The sequence below is a fragment of the Stomoxys calcitrans genome, chromosome 1, assembly GCF_963082655.1.
Source record: "Stomoxys calcitrans chromosome 1, idStoCalc2.1, whole genome shotgun sequence".
NCBI classification, from domain to species: Eukaryota; Metazoa; Arthropoda; class Insecta; order Diptera; family Muscidae; genus Stomoxys; species Stomoxys calcitrans.
In genome coordinates, this window is record NC_081552.1 from 172,460,110 (window position 1) to 172,477,231 (window position 17,122).

The 17,122-nt window shown below is 33.2% G+C and overlaps 31 non-coding genes and 3 pseudogenes across 31 annotated transcripts; all 34 read left to right on the forward strand.

The window, feature by feature from the left end:
• The first annotated feature begins 732 nt into the window (after positions 1 to 732).
• Positions 733 to 851, forward strand: LOC131994442 (5S ribosomal RNA). The gene has a single exon (XR_009396743.1). It is a non-coding gene; the product is annotated as a 5S ribosomal RNA (ribosomal RNA).
• A 366-nt stretch (positions 852 to 1,217) lies between these two features.
• Positions 1,218 to 1,336, forward strand: LOC131994485 (5S ribosomal RNA; annotated as a pseudogene).
• Positions 1,337 to 1,700: 364 nt separating this feature from the next.
• Positions 1,701 to 1,819, forward strand: LOC131994458 (5S ribosomal RNA). The gene has a single exon (XR_009396759.1). It is a non-coding gene; the product is annotated as a 5S ribosomal RNA (ribosomal RNA).
• Positions 1,820 to 2,183: 364 nt separating this feature from the next.
• Positions 2,184 to 2,302, forward strand: LOC131994443 (5S ribosomal RNA). The gene has a single exon (XR_009396744.1). It is a non-coding gene; the product is annotated as a 5S ribosomal RNA (ribosomal RNA).
• A 364-nt stretch (positions 2,303 to 2,666) lies between these two features.
• On the forward strand, positions 2,667 to 2,785 carry LOC131994561 (5S ribosomal RNA). The gene has a single exon (XR_009396850.1). It is a non-coding gene; the product is annotated as a 5S ribosomal RNA (ribosomal RNA).
• A 363-nt stretch (positions 2,786 to 3,148) lies between these two features.
• On the forward strand, positions 3,149 to 3,267 carry LOC131994378 (5S ribosomal RNA). Its single transcript, XR_009396679.1, has one exon. It is a non-coding gene; the product is annotated as a 5S ribosomal RNA (ribosomal RNA).
• Positions 3,268 to 3,631: 364 nt separating this feature from the next.
• LOC131994459 (5S ribosomal RNA) lies at positions 3,632 to 3,750 on the forward strand. Its single transcript, XR_009396760.1, has one exon. It is a non-coding gene; the product is annotated as a 5S ribosomal RNA (ribosomal RNA).
• A 364-nt stretch (positions 3,751 to 4,114) lies between these two features.
• Positions 4,115 to 4,233, forward strand: LOC131994389 (5S ribosomal RNA). The gene has a single exon (XR_009396690.1). It is a non-coding gene; the product is annotated as a 5S ribosomal RNA (ribosomal RNA).
• Positions 4,234 to 4,599: 366 nt separating this feature from the next.
• Positions 4,600 to 4,718, forward strand: LOC131994445 (5S ribosomal RNA). The gene has a single exon (XR_009396746.1). It is a non-coding gene; the product is annotated as a 5S ribosomal RNA (ribosomal RNA).
• Positions 4,719 to 5,085: 367 nt separating this feature from the next.
• Positions 5,086 to 5,204, forward strand: LOC131994400 (5S ribosomal RNA). Its single transcript, XR_009396701.1, has one exon. It is a non-coding gene; the product is annotated as a 5S ribosomal RNA (ribosomal RNA).
• A 364-nt stretch (positions 5,205 to 5,568) lies between these two features.
• On the forward strand, positions 5,569 to 5,687 carry LOC131994460 (5S ribosomal RNA). The gene has a single exon (XR_009396761.1). It is a non-coding gene; the product is annotated as a 5S ribosomal RNA (ribosomal RNA).
• Positions 5,688 to 6,051: 364 nt separating this feature from the next.
• Positions 6,052 to 6,170, forward strand: LOC131994446 (5S ribosomal RNA). Its single transcript, XR_009396747.1, has one exon. It is a non-coding gene; the product is annotated as a 5S ribosomal RNA (ribosomal RNA).
• A 364-nt stretch (positions 6,171 to 6,534) lies between these two features.
• LOC131994474 (5S ribosomal RNA) lies at positions 6,535 to 6,653 on the forward strand. The gene has a single exon (XR_009396775.1). It is a non-coding gene; the product is annotated as a 5S ribosomal RNA (ribosomal RNA).
• Positions 6,654 to 7,016: 363 nt separating this feature from the next.
• LOC131994411 (5S ribosomal RNA) lies at positions 7,017 to 7,135 on the forward strand. The gene has a single exon (XR_009396712.1). It is a non-coding gene; the product is annotated as a 5S ribosomal RNA (ribosomal RNA).
• Positions 7,136 to 7,501: 366 nt separating this feature from the next.
• On the forward strand, positions 7,502 to 7,620 carry LOC131994422 (5S ribosomal RNA). The gene has a single exon (XR_009396723.1). It is a non-coding gene; the product is annotated as a 5S ribosomal RNA (ribosomal RNA).
• Positions 7,621 to 7,985: 365 nt separating this feature from the next.
• Positions 7,986 to 8,104, forward strand: LOC131994475 (5S ribosomal RNA). Its single transcript, XR_009396776.1, has one exon. It is a non-coding gene; the product is annotated as a 5S ribosomal RNA (ribosomal RNA).
• A 364-nt stretch (positions 8,105 to 8,468) lies between these two features.
• Positions 8,469 to 8,587, forward strand: LOC131994433 (5S ribosomal RNA). Its single transcript, XR_009396734.1, has one exon. It is a non-coding gene; the product is annotated as a 5S ribosomal RNA (ribosomal RNA).
• A 364-nt stretch (positions 8,588 to 8,951) lies between these two features.
• On the forward strand, positions 8,952 to 9,070 carry LOC131994444 (5S ribosomal RNA). The gene has a single exon (XR_009396745.1). It is a non-coding gene; the product is annotated as a 5S ribosomal RNA (ribosomal RNA).
• Positions 9,071 to 9,436: 366 nt separating this feature from the next.
• Positions 9,437 to 9,555, forward strand: LOC131994455 (5S ribosomal RNA). Its single transcript, XR_009396756.1, has one exon. It is a non-coding gene; the product is annotated as a 5S ribosomal RNA (ribosomal RNA).
• Positions 9,556 to 9,922: 367 nt separating this feature from the next.
• On the forward strand, positions 9,923 to 10,041 carry LOC131994466 (5S ribosomal RNA). Its single transcript, XR_009396767.1, has one exon. It is a non-coding gene; the product is annotated as a 5S ribosomal RNA (ribosomal RNA).
• A 364-nt stretch (positions 10,042 to 10,405) lies between these two features.
• Positions 10,406 to 10,524, forward strand: LOC131994461 (5S ribosomal RNA). The gene has a single exon (XR_009396762.1). It is a non-coding gene; the product is annotated as a 5S ribosomal RNA (ribosomal RNA).
• Positions 10,525 to 10,888: 364 nt separating this feature from the next.
• Positions 10,889 to 11,007, forward strand: LOC131994447 (5S ribosomal RNA). The gene has a single exon (XR_009396748.1). It is a non-coding gene; the product is annotated as a 5S ribosomal RNA (ribosomal RNA).
• A 364-nt stretch (positions 11,008 to 11,371) lies between these two features.
• On the forward strand, positions 11,372 to 11,490 carry LOC131994477 (5S ribosomal RNA). The gene has a single exon (XR_009396778.1). It is a non-coding gene; the product is annotated as a 5S ribosomal RNA (ribosomal RNA).
• Positions 11,491 to 11,853: 363 nt separating this feature from the next.
• LOC131994490 (5S ribosomal RNA) lies at positions 11,854 to 11,972 on the forward strand. The gene has a single exon (XR_009396780.1). It is a non-coding gene; the product is annotated as a 5S ribosomal RNA (ribosomal RNA).
• Positions 11,973 to 12,338: 366 nt separating this feature from the next.
• LOC131994497 (5S ribosomal RNA) lies at positions 12,339 to 12,457 on the forward strand. The gene has a single exon (XR_009396787.1). It is a non-coding gene; the product is annotated as a 5S ribosomal RNA (ribosomal RNA).
• A 365-nt stretch (positions 12,458 to 12,822) lies between these two features.
• LOC131994508 (5S ribosomal RNA) lies at positions 12,823 to 12,941 on the forward strand. Its single transcript, XR_009396798.1, has one exon. It is a non-coding gene; the product is annotated as a 5S ribosomal RNA (ribosomal RNA).
• A 365-nt stretch (positions 12,942 to 13,306) lies between these two features.
• Positions 13,307 to 13,425, forward strand: LOC131994519 (5S ribosomal RNA). The gene has a single exon (XR_009396809.1). It is a non-coding gene; the product is annotated as a 5S ribosomal RNA (ribosomal RNA).
• Positions 13,426 to 13,789: 364 nt separating this feature from the next.
• On the forward strand, positions 13,790 to 13,908 carry LOC131994530 (5S ribosomal RNA). The gene has a single exon (XR_009396820.1). It is a non-coding gene; the product is annotated as a 5S ribosomal RNA (ribosomal RNA).
• A 366-nt stretch (positions 13,909 to 14,274) lies between these two features.
• Positions 14,275 to 14,393, forward strand: LOC131994476 (5S ribosomal RNA). The gene has a single exon (XR_009396777.1). It is a non-coding gene; the product is annotated as a 5S ribosomal RNA (ribosomal RNA).
• Positions 14,394 to 14,758: 365 nt separating this feature from the next.
• Positions 14,759 to 14,877, forward strand: LOC131994473 (5S ribosomal RNA). Its single transcript, XR_009396774.1, has one exon. It is a non-coding gene; the product is annotated as a 5S ribosomal RNA (ribosomal RNA).
• Positions 14,878 to 15,241: 364 nt separating this feature from the next.
• LOC131994480 (5S ribosomal RNA) lies at positions 15,242 to 15,360 on the forward strand (annotated as a pseudogene).
• A 364-nt stretch (positions 15,361 to 15,724) lies between these two features.
• LOC131994533 (5S ribosomal RNA) lies at positions 15,725 to 15,843 on the forward strand. Its single transcript, XR_009396823.1, has one exon. It is a non-coding gene; the product is annotated as a 5S ribosomal RNA (ribosomal RNA).
• A 364-nt stretch (positions 15,844 to 16,207) lies between these two features.
• On the forward strand, positions 16,208 to 16,326 carry LOC131994479 (5S ribosomal RNA; annotated as a pseudogene).
• Positions 16,327 to 16,893: 567 nt separating this feature from the next.
• LOC131994534 (5S ribosomal RNA) lies at positions 16,894 to 17,012 on the forward strand. The gene has a single exon (XR_009396824.1). It is a non-coding gene; the product is annotated as a 5S ribosomal RNA (ribosomal RNA).
• The last annotated feature ends 110 nt before the right edge of the window (positions 17,013 to 17,122 follow it).

The following is a 17,122-nucleotide window of genomic DNA, read 5'->3' on the forward strand; positions in this document are numbered from 1 at the left end:
AATGGATGAAACGAACGACACCAGTTTTAAGATAAAGCGAAAAAGAGAATACTGGCAAACAGATGCTACTTTGGAATAAGTAAGCAGTTAAGAAACAAGGCCACCTCTCGACAGACGAAGATAACACTATACAAGAGACAGATACAACCGGTGTGTTTATATGGTTCCGCGACTGGGTACTTATGAAAGCAGACGACGCAGAAAGCTTGGAGTATTTGAGAGAAAGATTCTTCGTAAAATTTATGGACCAGTTCGCATTGATGGAGAGTATCGGCGTCGCATGAACCACGAACAACACATAAAAAAAATATAAAAATAATAATAAATTAATGACGACGATAGCATAGTTACACCGCTTACAATACAACGGTTGCGTTGGCTTGGTCATGTTGTCAGACTGGATGAAGAGGCTCCAGCAAAAAAGTTTCTTGAAGGCAAACGCAGCAAACCGGGACGACAACAAGCCCGATGGAACGAACAATTTGTGCGAGACCCCTCAGAACTTTGTGCCAGAGATCATAAAATGAGCGCAGAAGATCGAGGTTCTTGGAACTCTATTCTAAGATCGACTGGTGGAACAAATGTTTTGTCATAACCAATTAAACTAAAGTATGTAAAGTGAGCTTCTCATGCCTTTACTAGCACGGCGGTCATTTCATTGGGGCCGCATTTGCTCTTCCAAATAATTGTTCACAATTATTGAATATGTACTCAAATAGACCAAATGTCTTTGCCAACGACCATACCACGCTGAGTACATCGGTTCTCGTCCGATCACCGAAATTAAGCAGCGTCGGGCGCGGTTAGTACTTAGATGGAGGACCGCTTGGGAACACCGCGTGTTGTTGGCATTGTCCAATTTTTTCACTTTTTTTTTTGAGATCTATTTAACTTTTCTTATATTTTATATAAAAAAAATACAATTTTTCAAAATTGAAATATTTTTGAACAAGTTAATTTTTGCTTTTAACATCAAAATAGAAAATTTTAAAATATATATTAAATTTTTCCAAAATAGCGAAACACTACAATGCATAGAAGATAGTAAAATTAAATAAAGTGTTAATTTTGTAGTTGCGTATGGTATGTTGTAAGTATGTAAAATGAGCTTCTCATGCCTTTACTAGCACGGCGGTCATTTCATTGGGGCCGCATTTGCTCTTCCAAATAATTGTTCACAATTATTGAATATCTACTCAAATAGACCAAATGTCTTTGCCATCGAGCATACCACGCTGAGTACATCGGTTCTCGTCCGATCACCGAAATTAAGCAGCGTCGGGCGCGGTTAGTACTTAGATGGGGGACCGCTTGGGAACACCGCGTGTTGTTGGCATTGTCCAATTTTTTCACTTTTTTTTTGAGATCTATTTAACTTTTCTTATATTTTATATAAAAAAATACAATTTTTTAAAATTGAAATATTTTTGAACAAGTTAATTTTTGCTTTTAACATCAAAATAGAAAATTTTAAAATATATATTAAATTTTTCCAAAATTGCGAAACGCTACAATGCATAGAAGATAGTAAAATTAAATAAAGTGTTAATTTTGTAGTTGCGTATGGTATGTTGTAAGTATGTAAAATGAGCTTCTCATGCCTTTACTAGCACGGCGGTCATTTCATTGGGGCCGCATTTGCTCTTCCAAATAATTGTTCACAATTATTGAATATCTACTCAAATAGACCAAATGTCTTTGCCAACGACCATACCACGCTGAGTACATCGGTTCTCGTCCGATCACCGAAATTAAGCAGCGTCGGGCGCGGTTAGTACTTAGATGGTGGACCGCTTGGGAACACCGCGTGTTGTTGGCATTGTCCAATTTTTTCACTTTTTTTTTGAGATCTATTTAACTTTTCTTATATTTTATATAAAAAAATACAATTTTTTAAAATTGAAATATTTTTGAACAAGTTAATTTTTGCTTTTAACATCAAAATAGAAAATTTTAAAATATATATTAAATTTTTCCAAAATTGCGAAACGCTACAATGCATAGAAGATAGTAAAATTAAATAAAGTGTTAATTTTGTAGTTGCGTATGGTATGTTGTAAGTATGTAAAATGAGCTTCTCATGCCTTTACTAGCACGGCGGTCATTTCATTGGGGCCGCATTTGCTCTTCCAAATAATTGTTCACAATTATTGAATATCTACTCAAATAGACCAAATGTCTTTGCCAACGACCATACCACGCTGAGTACATCGGTTCTCGTCCGATCACCGAAATTAAGCAGCGTCGGGCGCGGTTAGTACTTAGATGGAGGACCGCTTGGGAACACCGCGTGTTGTTGGCATTGTCCAATTTTTTCACTTTTTTTTTGAGATCTATTTAACTTTTCTTATATTTTATATAAAAAAATACAATTTTTTAAAATTGAAATATTTTTGAACAAGTTAATTTTTGCTTTTAACATCAAAATAGAAAATTTTAAAATATATATTAAATTTTTCCAAAATAGCGAAACGCTACAATGCATAGAAGATAGTAAAATTAAATAAAGTGTTAATTTTGTAGTTGCGTATGGTATGTTGTAAGTATGTAAAATGAGCTTCTCATGCCTTTACTAGCACGGCGGTCATTTCATTGGGGCCGCATTTGCTCTTCCAAATAATTGTTCACAATTATTGAATATCTACTCAAATAGACCAAATGTCTTTGCCAACGACCATACCACGCTGAGTACATCGGTTCTCGTCCGATCACCGAAATTAAGCAGCGTCGGGCGCGGTTAGTACTTAGATGGGGGACCGCTTGGGAACACCGCGTGTTGTTGGCATTGTCCAATTTTTTCACTTTTTTTTTAGATCTATTTAACTTTTCTTATATTTTATATAGAAAAATACAATTTTTTAAAATTGAAATATTTTTGAACAAGTTAATTTTTGCTTTTAACATCAAAATAGAAAATTTTAAAATATATATTAAATTTTTCCAAAATAGCGAAACGCTACAATGCATAGAAGATAGTAAAATTAAATAAAGTGTTAATTTTGTAGTTGCGTATGGTATGTTGTAAGTATGTAAAATGAGCTTCTCATGCCTTTACTAGCACGGCGGTCATTTCATTGGGGCCGCATTTGCTCTTCCAAATAATTGTTCACAATTATTGAATATCTACTCAAATAGACCAAATGTCTTTGCCAACGACCATACCACGCTGAGTACATCGGTTCTCGTCCGATCACCGAAATTAAGCAGCGTCGGGCGCGGTTAGTACTTAGATGGGGGACCGCTTGGGAACACCGCGTGTTGTTGGCATTGTCCAATTTTTTCACTTTTTTTTTGAGATCTATTTAACTTTTCTTATATTTTATATAAAAAAATACAATTTTTTAAAATTGAAATATTTTTGAACAAGTTAATTTTTGCTTTTAACATCAAAATAGAAAATTTTAAAATATATATTAAATTTTTCCAAAATTGCGAAACGCTACAATGCATAGAAGATAGTAAAATTAAATAAAGTGTTAATTTTGTAGTTGCGTATGGTATGTTGTAAGTATGTAAAATGAGCTTCTCATGCCTTTACTAGCACGGCGGTCATTTCATTGGGGCCGCATTTGCTCTTCCAAATAATTGTTCACAATTATTGAATATCTACTCAAATAGACCAAATGTCTTTGCCAACGACCATACCACGCTGAGTACATCGGTTCTCGTCCGATCACCGAAATTAAGCAGCGTCGGGCGCGGTTAGTACTTAGATGGTGGACCGCTTGGGAACACCGCGTGTTGTTGGCATTGTCCAATTTTTTCACTTTTTTTTTGAGATCTATTTAACTTTTCTTATATTTTATATAAAAAAATACAATTTTTTAAAATTGAAATATTTTTGAACAAGTTAATTTTTGCTTTTAACATCAAAATAGAAAATTTTAAAATATATATTAAATTTTTCCAAAATAGCGAAACGCTACAATGCATAGAAGATAGTAAAATTAAATAAAGTGTTAATTTTGTAGTTGCGTATGGTATGTTGTAAGTATGTAAAATGAGCTTCTCATGCCTTTACTAGCACGGCGGTCATTTCATTGGGGCCGCATTTGCTCTTCCAAATAATTGTTCACAATTATTGAATATCTACTCAAATAGACCAAATGTCTTTGCCAACGACCATACCACGCTGAGTACATCGGTTCTCGTCCGATCACCGAAATTAAGCAGCGTCGGGCGCGGTTAGTACTTAGATGGGGGACCGCTTGGGAACACCGCGTGTTGTTGGCATTGTCCAATTTTTTCACTTTTTTTTTGAGATCTATTTAACTTTTCTTATATTTTATATAAAAAAATACAATATTTTTTAAAATTGAAATATTTTTGAACAAGTTAATTTTTGCTTTTAACATCAAAATAGAAAATTTTAAAATATATATTAAATTTTTCCAAAATAGCGAAACGCTACAATGCATAGAAGATAGTAAAATTAAATAAAGTGTTAATTTTGTAGTTGCGTATGGTATGTTGTAAGTATGTAAAATGAGCTTCTCATGCCTTTACTAGCACGGCGGTCATTTCATTGGGGCCGCATTTGCTCTTCCAAATAATTGTTCACAATTATTGAATATCTACTCAAATAGACCAAATGTCTTTGCCAACGACCATACCACGCTGAGTACATCGGTTCTCGTCCGATCACCGAAATTAAGCAGCGTCGGGCGCGGTTAGTACTTAGATGGAGGACCGCTTGGGAACACCGCGTGTTGTTGGCATTGTCCAATTTTTTCACTTTTTTTTTTTAGATCTATTTAACTTTTCTTATATTTTATATAAAAAAATACAATATTTTTTAAAATTGAAATATTTTTGAACAAGTTAATTTTTGCTTTTAACATCAAAATAGAAAATTTTAAAATATATATTAAATTTTTCCAAAATAGCGAAACGCTACAATGCATAGAAGATAGTAAAATTAAATAAAGTGTTAATTTTGTAGTTGCGTATGGTATGTTGTAAGTATGTAAAATGAGCTTCTCATGCCTTTACTAGCACGGCGGTCATTTCATTGGGGCCGCATTTGCTCTTCCAAATAATTGTTCACAATTATTGAATATGTACTCAAATAGACCAAATGTCTTTGCCAACGACCATACCACGCTGAGTACATCGGTTCTCGTCCGATCACCGAAATTAAGCAGCGTCGGGCGCGGTTAGTACTTAGATGGGGGACCGCTTGGGAACACCGCGTGTTGTTGGCATTGTCCAATTTTTTCACTTTTTTTTTGAGATCTATTTAACTTTTCTTATATTTTATATAAAAAAATACAATTTTTTAAAATTGAAATATTTTTGAACAAGTTAATTTTTGCTTTTAACATCAAAATAGAAAATTTTAAAATATATATTAAATTTTTCCAAAATAGCGAAACGCTACAATGCATAGAAGATAGTAAAATTAAATAAAGTGTTAATTTTGTAGTTGCGTATGGTATGTTGTAAGTATGTAAAATGAGCTTCTCATGCCTTTACTAGCACGGCGGTCATTTCATTGGGGCCGCATTTGCTCTTCCAAATAATTGTTCACAATTATTGAATATCTACTCAAATAGACCAAATGTCTTTGCCAACGACCATACCACGCTGAGTACATCGGTTCTCGTCCGATCACCGAAATTAAGCAGCGTCGGGCGCGGTTAGTACTTAGATGGTGGACCGCTTGGGAACACCGCGTGTTGTTGGCATTGTCCAATTTTTTCACTTTTTTTTTGAGATCTATTTAACTTTTCTTATATTTTATATAAAAAAATACAATTTTTTAAAATTGAAATATTTTTGAACAAGTTAATTTTTGCTTTTAACATCAAAATAGAAAATTTTAAAATATATATTAAATTTTTCCAAAATTGCGAAACGCTACAATGCATAGAAGATAGTAAAATTGAATAAAGTGTTAATTTTGTAGTTGCGTATGGTATGTTGTAAGTATGTAAAATGAGCTTCTCATGCCTTTACTAGCACGGCGGTCATTTCATTGGGGCCGCATTTGCTCTTCCAAATAATTGTTCACAATTATTGAATATCTACTCAAATAGACCAAATGTCTTTGCCAACGACCATACCACGCTGAGTACATCGGTTCTCGTCCGATCACCGAAATTAAGCAGCGTCGGGCGCGGTTAGTACTTAGATGGAGGACCGCTTGGGAACACCGCGTGTTGTTGGCATTGTCCAATTTTTTCACTTTTTTTTTTAGATCTATTTAACTTTTCTTATATTTTATATAAAAAAATACAATTTTTTAAAATTGAAATATTTTTGAACAAGTTAATTTTTGCTTTTAACATCAAAATAGAAAATTTTAAAATATATATTAAATTTTTCCAAAATAGCGAAACGCTACAATGCATAGAAGATAGTAAAATTAAATAAAGTGTTAATTTTGTAGTTGCGTATGGTATGTTGTAAGTATGTAAAATGAGCTTCTCATGCCTTTACTAGCACGGCGGTCATTTCATTGGGGCCGCATTTGCTCTTCCAAATAATTGTTCACAATTATTGAATATCTACTCAAATAGACCAAATGTCTTTGCCAACGACCATACCACGCTGAGTACATCGGTTCTCGTCCGATCACCGAAATTAAGCAGCGTCGGGCGCGGTTAGTACTTAGATGGCGGACCGCTTGGGAACACCGCGTGTTGTTGGCATTGTCCAATTTTTTCACTTTTTTTTTAGATCTATTTAACTTTTCTTATATTTTATATAGAAAAATACAATTTTTTAAAATCGAAATATTTTTGAACAAGTTAATTTTTGCTTTTAACATCAAAATAGAAAATTTTAAAATATATATTAAATTTTTCCAAAATAGCGAAACGCTACAATGCATAGAAGATAGTAAAATTAAATAAAGTGTTAATTTTGTAGTTGCGTATGGTATGTTGTAAGTATGTAAAATGAGCTTCTCATGCCTTTACTAGCACGGCGGTCATTTCATTGGGGCCGCATTTGCTCTTCCAAATAATTGTTCACAATTATTGAATATCTACTCAAATAGACCAAATGTCTTTGCCAACGACCATACCACGCTGAGTACATCGGTTCTCGTCCGATCACCGAAATTAAGCAGCGTCGGGCGCGGTTAGTACTTAGATGGGGGACCGCTTGGGAACACCGCGTGTTGTTGGCATTGTCCAATTTTTTCACTTTTTTTTTGAGATCTATTTAACTTTTCTTATATTTTATATAAAAAAATACAATATTTTTTAAAATTGAAATATTTTTGAACAAGTTAATTTTTGCTTTTAACATCAAAATAGAAAATTTTAAAATATATATTAAATTTTTCCAAAATAGCGAAACGCTACAATGCATAGAAGATAGTAAAATTAAATAAAGTGTTAATTTTGTAGTTGCGTATGGTATGTTGTAAGTATGTAAAATGAGCTTCTCATGCCTTTACTAGCACGGCGGTCATTTCATTGGGGCCGCATTTGCTCTTCCAAATAATTGTTCACAATTATTGAATATGTACTCAAATAGACCAAATGTCTTTGCCAACGACCATACCACGCTGAGTACATCGGTTCTCGTCCGATCACCGAAATTAAGCAGCGTCGGGCGCGGTTAGTACTTAGATGGGGGACCGCTTGGGAACACCGCGTGTTGTTGGCATTGTCCAATTTTTTCACTTTTTTTTTGAGATCTATTTAACTTTTCTTATATTTTATATAAAAAAATACAATTTTTTAAAATTGAAATATTTTTGAACAAGTTAATTTTTGCTTTTAACATCAAAATAGAAAATTTTAAAATATATATTAAATTTTTTCCAAAATAGCGAAACGCTACAATGCATAGAAGATAGTAAAATTAAATAAAGTGTTAATTTTGTAGTTGCGTATGGTATGTTGTAAGTATGTAAAATGAGCTTCTCATGCCTTTACTAGCACGGCGGTCATTTCATTGGGGCCGCATTTGCTCTTCCAAATAATTGTTCACAATTATTGAATATCTACTCAAATAGACCAAATGTCTTTGCCAACGACCATACCACGCTGAGTACATCGGTTCTCGTCCGATCACCGAAATTAAGCAGCGTCGGGCGCGGTTAGTACTTAGATGGCGGACCGCTTGGGAACACCGCGTGTTGTTGGCATTGTCCAATTTTTTCACTTTTTTTTTGAGATCTATTTAACTTTTCTTATATTTTATATAAAAAAATACAATTTTTTAAAATTGAAATATTTTTGAACAAGTTAATTTTTGCTTTTAACATCAAAATAGAAAATTTTAAAATATATATTAAATTTTTCCAAAATAGCGAAACGCTACAATGCATAGAAGATAGTAAAATTAAATAAAGTGTTAATTTTGTAGTTGCGTATGGTATGTTGTAAGTATGTAAAATGAGCTTCTCATGCCTTTACTAGCACGGCGGTCATTTCATTGGGGCCGCATTTGCTCTTCCAAATAATTGTTCACAATTATTGAATATCTACTCAAATAGACTAAATGTCTTTGCCAACGACCATACCACGCTGAGTACATCGGTTCTCGTCCGATCACCGAAATTAAGCAGCGTCGGGCGCGGTTAGTACTTAGATGGGGGACCGCTTGGGAACACCGCGTGTTGTTGGCATTGTCCAATTTTTTCACTTTTTTTTTTAGATCTATTTAACTTTTCTTATATTTTATATAAAAAAATACAATTTTTTAAAATTGAAATATTTTTGAACAAGTTAATTTTTGCTTTTAACATCAAAATAGAAAATTTTAAAATATATATTAAATTTTTCCAAAATAGCGAAACGCTACAATGCATAGAAGATAGTAAAATTAAATAAAGTGTTAATTTTGTAGTTGCGTATGGTATGTTGTAAGTATGTAAAATGAGCTTCTCATGCCTTTACTAGCACGGCGGTCATTTCATTGGGGCCGCATTTGCTCTTCCAAATAATTGTTCACAATTATTGAATATCTACTCAAATAGACCAAATGTCTTTGCCAACGACCATACCACGCTGAGTACATCGGTTCTCGTCCGATCACCGAAATTAAGCAGCGTCGGGCGCGGTTAGTACTTAGATGGGGGACCGCTTGGGAACACCGCGTGTTGTTGGCATTGTCCAATTTTTTCACTTTTTTTTTGAGATCTATTTAACTTTTCTTATATTTTATATAAAAAAATACAATATTTTTTAAAATTGAAATATTTTTGAACAAGTTAATTTTTGCTTTTAACATCAAAATAGAAAATTTTAAAATATATATTAAATTTTTCCAAAATAGCGAAACGCTACAATGCATAGAAGATAGTAAAATTAAATAAAGTGTTAATTTTGTAGTTGCGTATGGTATGTTGTAAGTATGTAAAATGAGCTTCTCATGCCTTTACTAGCACGGCGGTCATTTCATTGGGGCCGCATTTGCTCTTCCAAATAATTGTTCACAATTATTGAATATCTACTCAAATAGACCAAATGTCTTTGCCAACGACCATACCACGCTGAGTACATCGGTTCTCGTCCGATCACCGAAATTAAGCAGCGTCGGGCGCGGTTAGTACTTAGATGGGGGACCGCTTGGGAACACCGCGTGTTGTTGGCATTGTCCAATTTTTTCACTTTTTTTTTTTAGATCTATTTAACTTTTCTTATATTTTATATAAAAAAATACAATATTTTTTAAAATTGAAATATTTTTGAACAAGTTAATTTTTGCTTTTAACATCAAAATAGAAAATTTTAAAATATATATTAAATTTTTCCAAAATAGCGAAACGCTACAATGCATAGAAGATAGTAAAATTAAATAAAGTGTTAATTTTGTAGTTGCGTATGGTATGTTGTAAGTATGTAAAATGAGCTTCTCATGCCTTTACTAGCACGGCGGTCATTTCATTGGGGCCGCATTTGCTCTTCCAAATAATTGTTCACAATTATTGAATATGTACTCAAATAGACCAAATGTCTTTGCCAACGACCATACCACGCTGAGTACATCGGTTCTCGTCCGATCACCGAAATTAAGCAGCGTCGGGCGCGGTTAGTACTTAGATGGGGGACCGCTTGGGAACACCGCGTGTTGTTGGCATTGTCCAATTTTTTCACTTTTTTTTTGAGATCTATTTAACTTTTCTTATATTTTATATAAAAAAATACAATTTTTTAAAATTGAAATATTTTTGAACAAGTTAATTTTTGCTTTTAACATCAAAATAGAAAATTTTAAAATATATATTAAATTTTTCCAAAATAGCGAAACGCTACAATGCATAGAAGATAGTAAAATTAAATAAAGTGTTAATTTTGTAGTTGCGTATGGTATGTTGTAAGTATGTAAAATGAGCTTCTCATGCCTTTACTAGCACGGCGGTCATTTCATTGGGGCCGCATTTGCTCTTCCAAATAATTGTTCACAATTATTGAATATCTACTCAAATAGACCAAATGTCTTTGCCAACGACCATACCACGCTGAGTACATCGGTTCTCGTCCGATCACCGAAATTAAGCAGCGTCGGGCGCGGTTAGTACTTAGATGGTGGACCGCTTGGGAACACCGCGTGTTGTTGGCATTGTCCAATTTTTTCACTTTTTTTTTGAGATCTATTTAACTTTTCTTATATTTTATATAAAAAAATACAATTTTTTAAAATTGAAATATTTTTGAACAAGTTAATTTTTGCTTTTAACATCAAAATAGAAAATTTTAAAATATATATTAAATTTTTCCAAAATTGCGAAACGCTACAATGCATAGAAGATAGTAAAATTAAATAAAGTGTTAATTTTGTAGTTGCGTATGGTATGTTGTAAGTATGTAAAATGAGCTTCTCATGCCTTTACTAGCACGGCGGTCATTTCATTGGGGCCGCATTTGCTCTTCCAAATAATTGTTCACAATTATTGAATATCTACTCAAATAGACCAAATGTCTTTGCCAACGACCATACCACGCTGAGTACATCGGTTCTCGTCCGATCACCGAAATTAAGCAGCGTCGGGCGCGGTTAGTACTTAGATGGAGGACCGCTTGGGAACACCGCGTGTTGTTGGCATTGTCCAATTTTTTCACTTTTTTTTTTAGATCTATTTAACTTTTCTTATATTTTATATAAAAAAATACAATTTTTTAAAATTGAAATATTTTTGAACAAGTTAATTTTTGCTTTTAACATCAAAATAGAAAATTTTAAAATATATATTAAATTTTTCCAAAATAGCGAAACGCTACAATGCATAGAAGATAGTAAAATTAAATAAAGTGTTAATTTTGTAGTTGCGTATGGTATGTTGTAAGTATGTAAAATGAGCTTCTCATGCCTTTACTAGCACGGCGGTCATTTCATTGGGGCCGCATTTGCTCTTCCAAATAATTGTTCACAATTATTGAATATCTACTCAAATAGACCAAATGTCTTTGCCAACGACCATACCACGCTGAGTACATCGGTTCTCGTCCGATCACCGAAATTAAGCAGCGTCGGGCGCGGTTAGTACTTAGATGGGGGACCGCTTGGGAACACCGCGTGTTGTTGGCATTGTCCAATTTTTTCACTTTTTTTTTAGATCTATTTAACTTTTCTTATATTTTATATAGAAAAATACAATTTTTTAAAATCGAAATATTTTTGAACAAGTTAATTTTTGCTTTTAACATCAAAATAGAAAATTTTAAAATATATATTAAATTTTTCCAAAATAGCGAAACGCTACAATGCATAGAAGATAGTAAAATTAAATAAAGTGTTAATTTTGTAGTTGCGTATGGTATGTTGTAAGTATGTAAAATGAGCTTCTCATGCCTTTACTAGCACGGCGGTCATTTCATTGGGGCCGCATTTGCTCTTCCAAATAATTGTTCACAATTATTGAATATCTACTCAAATAGACCAAATGTCTTTGCCAACGACCATACCACGCTGAGTACATCGGTTCTCGTCCGATCACCGAAATTAAGCAGCGTCGGGCGCGGTTAGTACTTAGATGGGGGACCGCTTGGGAACACCGCGTGTTGTTGGCATTGTCCAATTTTTTCACTTTTTTTTTGAGATCTATTTAACTTTTCTTATATTTTATATAAAAAAATACAATATTTTTTAAAATTGAAATATTTTTGAACAAGTTAATTTTTGCTTTTAACATCAAAATAGAAAATTTTAAAATATATATTAAATTTTTCCAAAATAGCGAAACGCTACAATGCATAGAAGATAGTAAAATTAAATAAAGTGTTAATTTTGTAGTTGCGTATGGTATGTTGTAAGTATGTAAAATGAGCTTCTCATGCCTTTACTAGCACGGCGGTCATTTCATTGGGGCCGCATTTGCTCTTCCAAATAATTGTTCACAATTATTGAATATGTACTCAAATAGACCAAATGTCTTTGCCAACGACCATACCACGCTGAGTACATCGGTTCTCGTCCGATCACCGAAATTAAGCAGCGTCGGGCGCGGTTAGTACTTAGATGGGGGACCGCTTGGGAACACCGCGTGTTGTTGGCATTGTCCAATTTTTTCACTTTTTTTTTGAGATCTATTTAACTTTTCTTATATTTTATATAAAAAAATACAATTTTTTAAAATTGAAATATTTTTGAACAAGTTAATTTTTGCTTTTAACATCAAAATAGAAAATTTTAAAATATATATTAAATTTTTTCCAAAATAGCGAAACGCTACAATGCATAGAAGATAGTAAAATTAAATAAAGTGTTAATTTTGTAGTTGCGTATGGTATGTTGTAAGTATGTAAAATGAGCTTCTCATGCCTTTACTAGCACGGCGGTCATTTCATTGGGGCCGCATTTGCTCTTCCAAATAATTGTTCACAATTATTGAATATCTACTCAAATAGACCAAATGTCTTTGCCAACGACCATACCACGCTGAGTACATCGGTTCTCGTCCGATCACCGAAATTAAGCAGCGTCGGGCGCGGTTAGTACTTAGATGGGGGACCGCTTGGGAACACCGCGTGTTGTTGGCATTGTCCAATTTTTTCACTTTTTTTTTTGAGATCTATTTAACTTTTCTTATATTTTATATAAAAAAATACAATTTTTTAAAATTGAAATATTTTTGAACAAGTTAATTTTTGCTTTTAACATCAAAATAGAAAATTTTAAAATATATATTAAATTTTTCCAAAATAGCGAAACGCTACAATGCATAGAAGATAGTAAAATTAAATAAAGTGTTAATTTTGTAGTTGCGTATGGTATGTTGTAAGTATGTAAAATGAGCTTCTCATGCCTTTAGTAGCACGGCGGTCATTTCATTGGGGCCGCATTTGCTCTTCCAAATAATTGTTCACAATTATTGAATATCTACTCAAATAGACCAAATGTCTTTGCCAACGACCATACCACGCTGAGTACATCGGTTCTCGTCCGATCACCGAAATTAAGCAGCGTCGGGCGCGGTTAGTACTTAGATGGGGGACCGCTTGGGAACACCGCGTGTTGTTGGCATTGTCCAATTTTTTCACTTTTTTTTTGAGATCTATTTAACTTTTCTTATATTTTATATAAAAAAATACAATTTTTTAAAATTGAAATATTTTTGAACAAGTTAATTTTTGCTTTTAACATCAAAATAGAAAATTTTAAAATATATATTAAATTTTTCCAAAATAGCGAAACGCTACAATGCATAGAAGATAGTAAAATTAAATAAAGTGTTAATTTTGTAGTTGCGTATGGTATGTTGTAAGTATGTAAAATGAGCTTCTCATGCCTTTACTAGCACGGCGGTCATTTCATTGGGGCCGCATTTGCTCTTCCAAATAATTGTTCACAATTATTGAATATCTACTCAAATAGACCAAATGTCTTTGCCAACGACCATACCACGCTGAGTACATCGGTTCTCGTCCGATCACCGAAATTAAGCAGCGTCGGGCGCGGTTAGTACTTAGATGGGGGACCGCTTGGGAACACCGCGTGTTGTTGGCATTGTCCAATTTTTTCACTTTTTTTTTTTGAGATCTATTTAACTTTTCTTATATTTTATATAAAAAAATACAATTTTTTAAAATTGAAATATTTTTGAACAAGTTAATTTTTGCTTTTAACATCAAAATAGAAAATTTTAAAATATATATTAAATTTTTCCAAAATAGCGAAACGCTACAATGCATAGAAGATAGTAAAATTAAATAAAGTGTTAATTTTGTAGTTGCGTATGGTATGTTGTAAGTATGTAAAATGAGCTTCTCATGCCTTTACTAGCACGGCGGTCATTTCATTGGGGCCGCATTTGCTCTTCCAAATAATTGTTCACAATTATTGAATATCTACTCAAATAGACCAAATGTCTTTGCCAACGACCATACCACGCTGAGTACATCGGTTCTCGTCCGATCACCGAAATTAAGCAGCGTCGGGCGCGGTTAGTACTTAGATGGCGGACCGCTTGGGAACACCGCGTGTTGTTGGCATTGTCCAATTTTTTCACTTTTTTTTTTGAGATCTATTTAACTTTTCTTATATTTTATATAAAAAAATACAATTTTTTAAAATTGAAATATTTTTGAACAAGTTAATTTTTGCTTTTAACATCAAAATAGAAAATTTTAAAATATATATTAAATTTTTCCAAAATAGCGAAACGCTACAATGCATAGAAGATAGTAAAATTAAATAAAGTGTTAATTTTGTAGTTGCGTATGGTATGTTGTAAGTATGTAAAATGAGCTTCTCATGCCTTTACTAGCACGGCGGTCATTTCATTGTGGCCGCATTTGCTCTTCCAAATAATTGTTCACAATTATTGAATATCTACTCAAATAGACCAAATATCTTTGCCAACGACCATACCACGCTGAGTACATCGGTTCTCGTCCGATCACCGAAATTAAGCAACGTCGGGCGCGGTTAGTACTTAGATGGGGGACCGCTTGGGAACACCGCGTGTTGTTGGCATTGTCCAATTTTTTCACTTTTTTTTTGAGATCTATTTAACTTTTCTTATATTTTATATAAAAAAATACAATTTTTTAAAATTGAAATATTTTTGAACAAGTTAATTTTTGCTTTTAACATCAAAATAGAAAATTTTAAAATATATATTAAATTTTTCCAAAATAGCGAAACGCTACAATGCATAGAAGATAGTAAAATTAAATAAAGTGTTAATTTTGTATTTGCGTATGGTATGTTGTAAGTATGTAAAATGAGCTTCTCATGCCTTTACTAGCACGGCGGTCATTTCATTGTGGCCGCATTTGCTCTTCCAAATAATTGTTCACAATTATTGAATATCTACTCAAATAGACCAAATGTCTTTGCCAACGACCATACCACGCTGAGTACATCGGTTCTCGTCCGATCACCGAAATTAAGCAGCGTCGGTCGCGGTTAGTACTTAGATGGAGGACCGCTTGGGAACACCGCGTGTTGTTGGCATTGTCCAATTTTTTCACTTTTTTTTTGAGATCTATTTAACTTTTCTTATATTTTATATAAAAAAATACAATTTTTTAAAATTGAAATATTTTTGAACAAGTTAATTTTTGCTTTTAACATCAAAATAGAAAATTTTAAAATATATATTAAATTTTTCCAAAATAGCGAAACGCTACAATGCATAGAAGATAGTAAAATTAAATAAAGTGTTAATTTTGTAGTTGCGTATGGTATGTTGTAAGTATGTAAAATGAGCTTCTCATGCCTTTACTAGCACGGCGGTCATTTCATTGGGGCCGCATTTGCTCTTCCAAATAATTGTTCACAATTATTGGATATCTACTCAAATAGACCAAATGTCTTTGCCAACGACCATACCACGCTGAGTACATCGGTTCTCGTCCGATCACCGAAATTAAGCAGCGTCGGGCGCGGTTAGTACTTAGATGGGGGACCGCTTGGGAACACCGCGTGTTGTTGGCATTGTCCAATTTTTTCACTTTTTTTTTGAGATCTATTTAACTTTTCTTATATTTTATATAAAAAAATACAATTTTTTAAAATTGAAATATTTTTGAACAAGTTAATTTTTGCTTTTAACATCAAAATAGAAAATTTTAAAATATATATTAAATTTTTCCAAAATAGCGAAACGCTACAATGCATAGAAGATAGTAAAATTAAATAAAGTGTTAATTTTGTAGTTGCGTATGGTATGTTGTAAGTATGTAAAATGAGCTTCTCATGCCTTTACTAGCACGGCGGTCATTTCATTGGGGCCGCATTTGCTCTTCCAAATAATTGTTCACAATGATTGAATATCTACTCAAATAGACCAAATGTCTTTGCCAACGACCATACCACGCTGAGTACATCGGTTCTCGTCCGATCACCGAAATTAAGCAGCGTCGGGCGCGGTTAGTACTTAGAAGGAGGACCGCTTGGGAACACCGCGTGTTGTTGGCATTGTCCAATTTTTTCACTTTTTTTTTGAGATCTATTTAACTTTTCTTATATTTTATATAAAAAAATACAATTTTTTAAAATTGAAATATTTTTGAACAAGTTACAAGTACATCGGTTCTCGTCCGATCACCGAAATTAAGCAGCGTCGGGCGCGGTTAGTACTTAGATGGCGGACCGCTTGGGAACACCGCGTGTTGTTGGCATTGTCCAATTTTTTCACCATTTTTTTGAGATCTATTTAACTTTTCTTATATTTTATATAAAAAAATACAATTTTTTAAAATTGAAATATTTTTGAACAAGTTAATTTTTGCTTTTAACATCAAAATAGAAAATTTTAAAATATATATTAAATTTTTCCAAAATAGCGAAACGCTACAATGCATAGAAGATAGTAAAATTAAATAAAGTGTTAATTTTGTAGTTGCGTATGGTATGTTGTAAGTATGTAAAATGAGCTTCTCATGCCTTTACTAGCACGGCGGTCATTTCATTGGGGCCGCATTTGCTCTTCCAAATAATTGTTCACAATTATTGAATATGTACTCAAATAGACCAAATGTCTTTGCCAACGACCATACCACGCTGAGTACATCGGTTCTCGTCCGATCACCGAAATTAAGCAGCGTCGGGCGCGGTTAGTACTTAGATGGGGGACCGCTTGGGAACACCGCGTGTTGTTGGCATTGTCCAATTTTTTCACTTTTTTTTTTAGATCTATTTAACTTTTCTTATATTTTATATAAAAAAATACAATTTTTTAAAATTGAAATATTTTTGAACAAGTTAATTTTTG